Source organism: Rhinoraja longicauda, chromosome 8 (assembly GCF_053455715.1).
Source record: "Rhinoraja longicauda isolate Sanriku21f chromosome 8, sRhiLon1.1, whole genome shotgun sequence".
Lineage (NCBI taxonomy): Eukaryota > Metazoa > Chordata > Chondrichthyes > Rajiformes > Arhynchobatidae > Rhinoraja > Rhinoraja longicauda.
In genome coordinates, this window is record NC_135960.1 from 24,049,245 (window position 1) to 24,061,432 (window position 12,188).

At 48.3% G+C, this 12,188-nt stretch overlaps 1 protein-coding gene across 6 annotated transcripts in view; it reads left to right on the plus strand.

The window, feature by feature from the left end:
- The window catches only part of tmem163a (transmembrane protein 163a), a 181,479-nt gene that overhangs the window by 71,938 nt on the left and 97,353 nt on the right, over positions 1 to 12,188 (plus strand). The window contains exon 1 of one of the 6 annotated variants that reach the window (XM_078403424.1): positions 6,143 to 6,244. The exons of 3 other annotated variants lie outside the window; for them this stretch is intronic. The gene's annotated coding sequence lies outside the window, so the exon portion shown is untranslated. Of the gene's footprint in view, positions 1 to 6,142; positions 6,245 to 7,238; positions 7,343 to 12,188 lie in introns of those variants that run through there. 2 more of the 6 variants (XM_078403429.1, XM_078403426.1) reach the window with 2 other exon arrangements.

Here is a 12,188-nt window from a genome sequence, read left to right on the forward strand (position 1 = left end):
GAGTTACTCTAGCATTTTACGTTTTAACTAAAAGGTTATTATTATATGTGTGAAATGTGCTCTTAGGATGTGTTCTGAAGAAGGGTCTCGACCCGAAACTTCACCCATTCTTCCTCTCCAGAGATGCTGCCTGTCCCATTGAGTTACTCCAGCTTTTTGTGTCTATCTTCATGTTCTTGGACCTGGCACGGCACAGAGGAAAACAGGCACATCAACACTCAGATGTACTTAAAGACGGAAATGTCAAGTTACCTGATATAAACGTACGAAGAAAACAGGGAATTTTTTAAAGGTCATATGCAAATCAATTCCATTCTGTTTGTTGCTTTGCTTAAACTTCACTGCTTTTCCAAGGCACCTTCTCACATGAGAAAAATCACTGGTCTTGACAATCAATTATCTTCTACTTAATTGGGAAATAGTTTATTAAAGGTCAACTGCCTCCAATTTTAATGCTGTAACAGACCATATACATTGCACTCTCTGTTTGTCACTTGTTCTTTGCTCTGCTTAAGCATCGCCACTTTTCCTGGAAACCTACTAACATGAGCAAACTGTTAACATGCGTATGATATGAGACCTTTACAATCTGTGCTATGCCAGAAGAATTTGGGTAAAAGCAGAAAGTAGCTGGAATGTGCATATTCTGACCAAATCATGGGAATTGACGTCAATTATCATTAAGGAAATAGTTTGTTAAAGGTAATTCTTTCCTCTCCATCTTAACTCTGGCCTTTATTATTATCTTCACCCAAGTGCTAATCATCCTCTTTCACCTGAATCCACCCATCTCTTGCCAGTTTTTGCCCCAACCCTTCTCTTCATCTCTCTTTGCAATTTTTCTCTCCTCTACTCCATCATTCCAACCAGAAACATTGCTTGTCCATTTCCCTGCACAGATGCTGCCTGGCCTGCTAAGTTCCTTCGCCACTTTGTTTTTTTTGCTCCGGATTCCAGCATCTGCAATCTCGGTGTCTACATAAACCCATATCTATCATATCATATCATATCATATCATATCATATATATACAGCCGGAAACAGGCCTTTTCGGCCCACCAAGTCCGTGCCGCCCAACGATCCCCGTACATTAACACTATCCTACACCCACTAGGGACAATTTTTACATTTACCCAGCCAATTAACCTACATACCTGTACGTCTTTGGAGTGTGGGAGGAAACCGAAGATCTCGGAGAAAACCCACGCAGGTCACGGGGAGAACGTACAAACTCCTTACAGTGCAGCATCCGTAGTCAGGATCGAACCTGAGTCTCCGGCGCTGCATTCGCTGTAAAGCAGCAACTCTACCGCTGCGCTTACTATGTTAACAAATTGACATAATGTTTTCATAGGTTCATACAGCATAGAAGATAGGAATTTTATCCATCAAGCTTTGCTGCTTCTTTGATAAAGCTGTCTGATTGATGGAGGAACAGCACCTCATATTTTGCTTGAACTGTTTACAACCCAATGGTATGAATATTGATTTCTCTATTTTCAAGTAACCCTTGCAATCCCTCTCTCTCCAACCCTCCCCCACCCTGGTTGTCCTGCTAGTTTTAATGTTTCCCTCGTAATCACCTCCTCCCCAGCCAACAATGGACCATTGTGGGCACTTTGCCCATCGATATCGGATCTAATTTGTTCTGTAACTTTTCATACCTCTAGTTTCCCTCTCACCGACTCTCATTTTAAAGAACGGTCTCGACTCGAAACTTCACCTATTCCTTTTCTCCAGAGATGCTGCTTGACCCACTGAGTTACTTCAGCATTTTGTGTTCATCTTAAGTGTAAACCAGCATCTGCTGTTCCTTCCTAACCATTCTGCTGCTGTTTCTTCATAGTCCTGCAAATAGTTTCCTTTTTAATGTCTATATAATTCCTTTTGAAAGCTGAATCGCTTTTCTCTATTTTTACTTCCTAACCGTAACAATTCGTTATGTAATTTTTTTTGTGCTATCCTTGTTTTTGCCAATCACTGTAATTTCTGTTTACACATGCTTTTGTTTCAGAAAACATTTTCTCCTTAATCACTATAAAAGTGCTTCATGATTTGTCATGCCTGTCAAATCTCCTCTTAACCTTCTCTGCTTAAAAGTTATTAACTCATTTCATCTAGTTTCTCCATCCCGTTTCTATACAAGTAAATCCATTTTAAGTCATGCAGGTTGGTTGAAAACAGTGCGGTAATATTCACTGGAAATATCAGAGTTTCTGCAGAGGACTGCCAGCATTTTATTGTAATTGTCAGCAACTTTTAGTCTTCTGCTTGAATGTGCAAGTCCAGGCAGGGATCTTTCCCAAGTTCCTGAACGCAGCATAAACTCATGAATTATCCAGCACTCACATCAGGGACAATCATTTACAGTTCATTAGTCCATTTTTCACTGTCTGTATAACTCATTATCACCTAGCCCAGTCAGCAATGGACCATGGTGGGCTCCACCTTTCCTTGATCATCGTTCATTCATTTGTTCTATTTCGCTCTATCTCTCTCATTTCCCTTTCCCCTGACTCTCATTCTGAAGAAGTGTCGACCCAAAACATCACCTATTACTTTTCTCCAGAGATGCTGCCCGACCCGCTGAGTTACTCCAGCTTTTGTGTGAATCTTAAGCCTAAATCGTATTTTGTAAAGGTTTAGCATAATATTATTTAACTGTTAAATATTGTTGTGTTGTTGAAATAATTTATATCAGAATGGCCAAAAATTAAACAGAATGTTGCAAGAAATAACTGTGCACTCCATTTCTTATTTCATTTATAATACAGATTAATTTACAAAGAACTACTTCTTAATTACTTTGCTTAAAATTTTCCCATTAGGCATCATACAAACACTATATACAAATTATTGTTGTGGTTATTATGGTCAAATCTGTGCAATATAATGGCTTGTGGCGGCTCCCAAGGTCGGGCCATACCACTACCGACCCCTTGGCACGGGAATGGACTGGTCCAGGGGGGCGGCCCTTTGCTACGGGTATAAAGGACGGGGTTTTAGGCGCAATCGCTCTCTGGTAGACTCGACTGATCTAGAGAACCCATTAAACACATCGCTCCTGAAATACCCGGCTCCTCGCCTTTATTTCGAGCTTTTTCGACGCGCCACAATTGGTGACCCCCGACGGTCCATTCCTGACATAATGGACTCAAAATGGAAACCCGACCGTCCGTCCGCCTCACAGGCCGACCAGGCCACAGCTGTCGACGCGGTTTCCATCAAACTGCCGACATTCTGGACCACCCGACCTCGCGTTTGGTTTCACCAAGCGGAGGCTCAGTTCCAGCTGCGGGGCATTACGGCAGACGACACTTGCTTTTTCCACCTGGTGGGAGCCCTTGACCGGGACACGGCCGAAGAGGTCACAGAGTTCCTCGACGACCCCCCGGCCCACGATAAGTATACAGCCCTTAAGGAGCTGCTGCTCCAAACTTACGGTCTTACCAGAATGGAATGGGCTGAAAGGCTCCTCCACATGCAGGACCTAGGCGACCGGCGCCCATCAAGCCTCCTGAAGGAGATGGTCGCGCTACTTGACGGGCACAAGCTGTGCCTGATGTTAGAGTATACTTACCTGCATCTGCTGCTGGCCGACATCCGCCTGCAGCTCACCGACGCCTCCTTTGACGATACCCGGGCCCTCGGCAGGCACGCGGACGCGCTGTGGATGGTGCGCCGGGATGACATCAGCGCGCTAAACGTCACACGAGCAGCGCCCGATTTTCTCCGGTCGGGCGGGGGAGCTGTGGACAGCTGCGCCCCGGAGGCCTGTGAGATCGCCCCCCGTGGCAGTTGCGGGTCCTGCACCTGCAGTCCTGCACCACCAAGCTCCAGCCAGCACCAGCAGGAGGCACTGGTGCTATTACCACCAGCGCTGGGGTGCTGCAGCCCAACAATGCCACCAGCTGTGCACGTTCCCGGGAAACGCCTAGGCCGGCTGACAATAGTCTCCGTGGCGGCTGGCCAGATTCACCGCATATTTGCCTGGGATCGGCGCTCCGGGGGCCGCTTCCTCGTGCGCAGCATATGTTATAAAGGGGCCTTAAATACGGGACAAGATGACGTCACCCAGCCAGCAGCCATGTGCCCCTGCTCCACCAATGGCGGCCGCCCGGGCTGGGAGGCAAGTTGCTACGCAACCTCAGTTAGGGGCACCCCGAAATCGCAACAAAATGCAGCAACAATCAGCTAGGTCCCAAAATCAGGGTTCAAATGCACAGGCTTGGGCCAACGGTGCAAAATTCAACAGAAATGCTGTGGGGATTTCTGTAGAGTATGGGCAGGAAACACATCGCGCCCCTGCATTGGGCGACGACCGCAGTGTGAGCAAGTGTGGCTCCATACACTTCAGAGGCTCCGGGGGCTTCGGTCGCGGGCCGCGTGGATATCGGAAGCTCGCAGCCCGCTGGGTGGGGGCTGACATCTGGAGCTCCGGCAGCATCTTCACCCGCCCCGGATCGCGGGGCTTGGGTCGGCCCGCCATGGACCTTTCACCGTCCGGCTCGGCATGAAATAGGCCGCGGGATTTTCTCTGCCCGGTGGGGGCTTCAATGTCGGGAGCCACGACCGCCCCGACGTGCAGCGGCAGCGTCTTCGCCCTCCCAAGATCGCGGGACTTGGTTCGGCCCGCTGTGGACCTTTCACCGTCCGGCGTGGCCTGGAACATGGCAACTTCAACAGCCTGACCGCGGGAGAAGACGGCAGGGGAAGAGAAAAGGCATTCTGGCCTTCCATCATAGTGAGGAGGTGACTGGAGGAGACTCACTGCGATGGATGTTTCTTTTTTTTGTGTTGTGTTGGTTGGTGATTGTGTGTGAAATTGCTTATTTTTATTGGTCTTATTGCTGGACTGTGGGTGACCTTTCATTTCACTGCGCATCTTGTATGTGACAAATAAACATGACTTGACTTGATACATACAATAGCACTAGAGATACCAAGGGCAGCTCTCCCAGTGTCAACAACGCCGGCTGCACACCATATTCCCATCGGGGCAGCCTGTCCCTCCCGCCCCCGTTCCTCCCGATGGCCGGCGCCTCCCTCTCTTGCGAGCCGGGCTCGCCGGTATTAAAACCACAAACTCCACCGGCATTATGAGCAGGTTTACCAAGAAAGTTGCCCCAGCCTGCAAGCTCTGGGGTGGGGAAAGGAATCAAAAAACCCGGCGACTTCCCGCCCACCCAACCAACCAACCAAACATGCCCTCCAAGACAGCAGAGTCTGGCTCGGTCCACCAGCTGCTGCAAGGAACCAAACCAGACTGTCAATGGGGAACCCGCGACCAGCGTTAAAGAATGACCCAGTCCCTGACCGCTCCCCGTGGATTGGACGAATTCCTGCAGGTTCAAGCAATCCAAGTGGACTGCAACCAGCTGCGAGACCCTGAAGCACCGATTTAAAGCCGCTCCCTCTGAGGGAGCAACATTAAATCAGTGCCTCCAAGTCACGCAGCGGGCCACAATCCACTCAAACTGCCCAAACCCGTGGGAATCCGTCCAATCCACAAAAACCAGTCAGAAACCGAGCCATTCCCCGACACCAATCACAGGTTCCCCAATGACAGTCCGGCTCAATTCCCCGTAGCAGCCGACAAACCGAGCCAGACTCTGCTGTCCTGGAGGGCATGTTTGGTTGGTTATTTGGGTGGGTGGGAAGCCGCAGGGGCCCCGGATTCCTTTCCCCTCCCCAGATCCCACAGACTAAGACAGCGTCCCCAGCAAACCTGCACATGATGTCGGTGGCGCCCGGGGTCATAGAAACATAGAAAATAGGTGCAGGAGGAGGCCATTCGGCCCTTCGTGCCAGCACCGTCATTCATTGTGACCATGGCTGATCATCCACAATCAGTAACCCGTGCCTGCCTTCTCCCCGTATCCCTTGATTCCACTAGTCCCTAAAGCTCTATCTAACTCTCTCTTAAATCCATCCAGTGATTTGGCCTCCACTGCCCTCTGTGGCAGAGAATTCCACAAATTCACAACTCTCTGGGTGAAAAAGTTCCTTCTCCCCTCAGTTTTAAATGACCTCCCCTTTATTCTAAGACTCTGGCCCCTGGTTCTGGACTCGCCTAACATTGGGAACATTTTTTCCTGTCGAAGCAGGCGAGCCCGGCTCGCAAGAGAGGGAGGCGCCAGCCACTAGGAGGCCGAGCTGTCCCAATGGGAACATGGTGTGCAGCCGGCACCACCAACACCGAGAGAGCTGCCCTTGTCTCCAGCGCCACCATACACATGGAGCAGGTACTGGCCACACTCACCCTCACTGCAATCGCCACCCAATGCAAGGATGTGATGTATTTCCTTCCCATACTCTGCAGAGATCCCCACTTGCACTTTAGAAACCACCTTCCATCACAATGCTACACTGTCCGACTTAAAGTGATTTGGGAATGACGACAGGTCGCCAACTCGAAGCATTAACTCTGTTTCTCTTTCTGACCCCGCTGAACCTTTCCCGCAGCATTTCTGCCAAACTCCACACCCAGTCAGCCCAAACCTACACATCCAAACCTGGGATTTCAAGACCTCGCTGACCAACACCACACCTTGTTGGGAGCCCCCAACAGAGGCCGCGCAGCAACCCGCCTCCCGGCCCGGGCGGCCGCCACCAGCCGAGCAGGGTGGTGACGCGTCCGCTGCCGATTGGTCCGTGCAGCCCTCCAATACGTTCAAACCGTGGTGGTTGGGGAGCGGAGTGTGCAACACAGTGCCCCTCAGTGGGATGCTGATTTCAAGCATTTAGCGCGGGAGCCCTCTAAATTGCGGGGCCCGTAGCAAATGCTACTTTTGCTACTATGTTAATCCGGCCCTGTGTATTCCCCTGTTGCGGGTTCAGAGGAAGACTGAGTCACTGGGACAAACCTGAGACCATCAGTGCCACTGTTTGTGTTGCTGGTACAAGCCTTAGACAGCCGGTACCTCCACTAAGTCCAAGACGGAGTGGCTGGGGCATGCCTGAGACTGCCATCACCTCTTACCTGCCCACAGACAATGAGGGACTTCACCCACACAGAAGCAAAGACTGAGGCGTCAGGTCAAGCCTGAGACTGCCAGCACCCCCTCTCAAGGCAAGCGTGAACTCCAGGGATAAGCCTGGGATTGCTGCACCTCCTCCTTCAAGCCCAAAGCTGAGCTGCCAGGACAAGCCTGAAACTGCCAGCACCCGCAATCGAGGCAGGGACAGGCTTGCGATCACCATGCTTTCTACTTCGAGACGAGGACTGAGCTGCTGGGACAATCTCTATATCGCCAGCCCCTCCTCACATGCGCACTGGCCATGAGGAACAGCACTCCCACGTGGACCTGGAGTTTCTTCTTGCTATAAACAAACCATATTATGTGAGTTCAACCTACTGCGACTGTTATTGACATTGTCATAGTCATTGTCGACATGGTGTCATCCCGGGGGTATGTAGCATCCTTCTCAAAATGTTACTGCTACATACATTTGGAGGCCATGTTCTAAGTCATTGTTGATGTTCACTGAAACATACATAATAATGTGTTATACATATAGTTTATTTTCCAACCTTCTTCTGCCGTACAACATAGCTTGTCGATAGTTTATGTCAGCAGTGAAACTCTGAAAAATGTATATCACTTCCCACATCTCAGGACCCAATGAAGGTAAAATTAATTATCACCATAGTGACTACGGGTGCTGTACTGTAAGGAGTTTGTACGTTCTCCCCGTGACCTGCGTGGGTTTTCTCCGAGATCTTCGGTTTCCTCCCACACTCCAAAGACGTACAGGTATGTAGGTTAATTGACTGGGTAAATGTAAAAATGGTCCCTAGTGTTTGTAGGATAGTGTTAATGTGCGGGGATCACTGGGCGGTACGGACTTGGTGGGCCGAAAAGGCCTGTTTCCGCACTGTATTTGAAATATGAAAATAAATATGAAAATATCTCTCTTATTAAATTAGGGCGCTGCGCAGTAGCAGAGTTTCTCCCCTAAAGCGCCAGAGCCCCGGGTCCCGGGTTCAATCCTGACTATGGGTGCCGTCTGTATGGAGTTTGTACATTCTCCTCCTAACCTGCATGTGTTTTCTCCGAGATCTTCAGTTTCATCCCCACACTCCAAAGACGTACAGGTTTGTAGGTTAATTGGCTTGGGATAAATGTAAATTGTCCCCAGTGTATGTAGGACTCGTGTCAGCGTGTGGGGATTGCTGGTTGGTGCGGACTCGGTGGGCCAGAGGGCCTGTGTCCACACTATATCACTAAACCTAAAACTGGCACTGTTCTGGGTCTACAGTCAGCAGTTGTCGCTGCCCTCCTGTGTGCATCTGAGAAATTAACTACCTACAGCAGGCATCTCAAAGCTCTGAAATGATCTCACGCAGGGTATGTGGTCCAAAATCATTCCAAGCTATCCTTCCCCATACAGTGGTGTTCCTCCTTCATCAGTCAGATTATTGAGTATGGAAGATGGGTGGGTCATTTTGCAGTTATATAAGACATTGGTGAAGCCACATTTGTGTTCAGTTCTGGGCACCATGTTATAGAAAAGATGTCAAGCTGGAATTGCAGAGAACATTTACAAGGATGTTGCCGGGATTCAAGGGCCTGAGTTTTAGGGAATGGCTGACCAGGCTAGGACTGAGGGGTGATCTTATAGAAGTGTAAACAAAATCGTGAGAGGAATAGAACAGGCAAACGCACAATCTCTTGCCCAGAGTAGCAGAATTGAGAACCAGAGGACATAGGTTTAAGGTGAGGGGGAGACGATTTAATAAGATCCTGAGGGGTAACTTTTTTTCCACAAAGGGTGGTGGGTATTTGGATTGAGCTGCCGGAGGAGGTATTTGAGGTAGGTACTATTCCAACATTTAAAAAGCATTTAGACAGTTGGGCTGATGAGCCTGTTTCCACACTGAAAAAAGGGTCACGACCCAAAATGTCACCCATTCCTTCTCTCCAGAGATGCTGCCTGTCCCGCTGAGTTACTCCAGCTATTTTTGTCTATCCACACTATGACTCCTGTCTACCTTAATCTGTGGATCCCACAGAACTGATATGGAAGCAAGTCATCAAGTCAAATGGCTGCCTGAGAAGAGAAGACGTGATCACGGGAAATTAGAATACAGGAATGACAAGTAATTAAGAAACAAATGCATCATTCTCTCATTGGCCAACATCCTCAGCACTGAGGCCCTAAATACTTCTTGTCTGATGGATAAGCTACATTGTTTGCATGCTTGACGCCAGAGTCCTGAAACAGACTGTGTACCCTTAGCACTGACTTGGCAAACAGTTACCAGATGGGCTGAGGAAATGCATCCCCACCATTTGTAGGAACCCTTTCCTTGTGGTTGCTCAAAATAGAGAAGGAACATTTGGAGATAGGCACAAAATGCTGGAGTAACTAAAGTGGGACAGGCAGCATCTCTGGATAGAAGGAATAGGTGATGTTTCGGGTCGAGACCCTTGCTCGGACTGAGTCAGGTGAAAGAGAAACGAAAGATGTGAAGAGTAAGAAGTTTGAAAATTAGAGATCAAAGGGGACGTGGATCAAGGAAAATGTAGAATAGATCATTGTTAGCTAGGGGAAGGTGAATCAAGTTATGAATCAAGAAAGTTTTATTATAATATGTCCCAAAACGGAATGATGATATTCTTACTTGCAACAGCACAATTGATATGTGAACACAGTTTTTCTGAAAGGACCTGTGGTGCATGGTGGTGGGTCATGTAAGTTTTCTTATTGGGGCTATTTACGATGTGCTACCATCACCGCAGAACCTCAAACAATGGGTAGGTGGGGAGCCAGCATGTGGCCAGGGTGGCGTGGGTCTTTGATGCAGCGACTCCTATAGATCCCTTCAGTAATGGGGAGGTCAGTACCAGTGATGGCCTGGGCAGTGTCACCACTTTTTGCAATATTCTGTCCTAGGCATTCGAGTTGCCTAACCAGACCATGATGTATATCGGTAAATATGCTCTCTACTGTCCACCTATAGATGTTTTAGAGAGTACTCGTTGACATTCGTTGATTGGAATGTGTTCAGGGAAGCAACCACAAACCTCGATGAATATACAGACACCATGACATCATGTCAGCTTTTGTGGGGACAGTTGCATTCCCACTAGGACCCGGATCAGGTTCAATAACGACACGCCCTGGTTTACAGCAGAACTCAGACAGCTCCGCCAGTCTAAAGATGAGGCCTACAGGAGCGGGGATGCAGACCTCTACAGGCAGGCTAAGTACAAGCTGAGAAGAGGAATCAGAACTGCCAAGGAAAGGTTACTCTGAGAAGTTGAGGAGCAAGTTCTCAGCTAATGACTCTTCTTCAGTGTGGAAGGATTGCAAGAGGAAAACCCCCCGCTCCTTGGACAATTGTCAGCTGACCAATGACCTGAACAAGTTCTACTGCAGGTTTGATAGACAGAAACATAACCCCGGTACCCCCTCCCTCCCTCCCTCCCCCACCCACTCATCCCCAATCACCACTTCACACCCACTTACAGCCTGACTCCAGTCTGCAAAGACTGGACCCTTCCCCAAACAGTCCTCCCCAATTATCACTTGACACCAACTTACAGCCTGACTCCATCTGCAAAATTTGGGCCCTCGTCCACTACCCACCTCCTCCTTGCTGCCCAACATCAGTCTGGCCACTTCCCCATCTCTAACAATAACAATTGAGGAGGTGGAAAAGCTATTCAGGAGACAGAAAAAACAGAAATCGCCAGGACCGGACAATATTTCTTCCTCTACCATCAAGCTCTGTGCCGAACAACTGGCACCAGTCTACACAGACATTTTCAATCGGTCCCTGCAAACCTGCACTGTCCCTGCCTGCTTCAAAGTCTCCACTATTATTCCCATACCCAACAAGCCAAGGATTACTGGTCTTAATTACTACAGGCCTGTCGCACTGACCTCTGTAATCATGAAGACACTTGAAAGACGTACTGGCCCGCCTGAAAAATATCACAAACCCCCTGCTGGACCCCCTGGAGTTTACATACCGGGCCAATAGATTAGTGGATGACGCAGTCAACCTAAGCCTGCACTTCATCCTCCAGCACCTAGAACGCCAGAGAATTCAATCTGCTTCTGTAAGTTCCCCTGGCAGCTCATTCCAGATACAAACTACCCTCTGAGTGAAATTGTTGCCCATGAGGATCCTCTTAAATTTCTTCCCACTCACCTTTAGCCTATACCTCTAGGTTTAGAATCCTCTACCCTGGGAAAAAGGCTGCGAGCATTCACTTTGCCTGTGCTCTACATGATTTTGCATACTTCAATAAGGACATGCCTCCGCCTCATGCATTCTAAAGAAGAAAGTTCCAGTTTATCCTGCTCCTCCCTTTAACTCAAACTCAGAAGTCCAGGCAACATCCTGGTGAATCTGTACGCCACCTTTTCCAACAATGACATACTTCATCAAACCAGGCAACCAGAATTGCACATAATACTTATTATTGTTACATCTATTATTCTTACAGCTATCTGCAATTTCCCTACATATCTGCTCCTCTAATTCCTGATGACTAATGGGAGGCCTATAAAACAGTCCCATCAAAGTGATCATTTCCTTCCTGTTTCTGAGTACTACCCATTTCGCATCACTGGATGATTCCCCCAGAATGTCCTCTCTAAGCAGTGTAGTTATGTCTTCCCATATCAATAAGGCAACCCTTCACCTCCTCCCTTACCTGCATCTCGATCATGTGTGTGGTATCTGTACCCTGGAACAATGAGCTGCCTTCAAAAGGGTGAAATGCTGTCCTCATGGAATAATGCTTGTGCTCTGCCAGTCTCCTTGTACACAACTGTTGAATATGACCTCTCCCACCAAAGCTAAGCAGCTGAGAGGGAGTAGGCCTGAGAGTTGGTAGTGGTTGTTTGAGAACAGCCTTAGGAATTCATGAAGGCTGTGCCTTAGACCCACCATCTTCAACTAGTTCATCAATGATCTTTGTTCCATTATGAAATCAGAAGTGGGGATACTTTCTCTGGTTCCACAGCATTCACTTCCTCCTCAAATGACGCAGTCCATGAAATTATGCAACAAGACCTGAACAACATTCAGTTACTTACTGATGCGTGGCAAGTTCCATTTATACCACAAAAGTGATAGACAATTACTATTTTCAACAAGGATGAGTGTATTCACCTTCCCTTGATATTTAATAGCATTATCATTGATGGGTCCTTCACCACTGATAACTT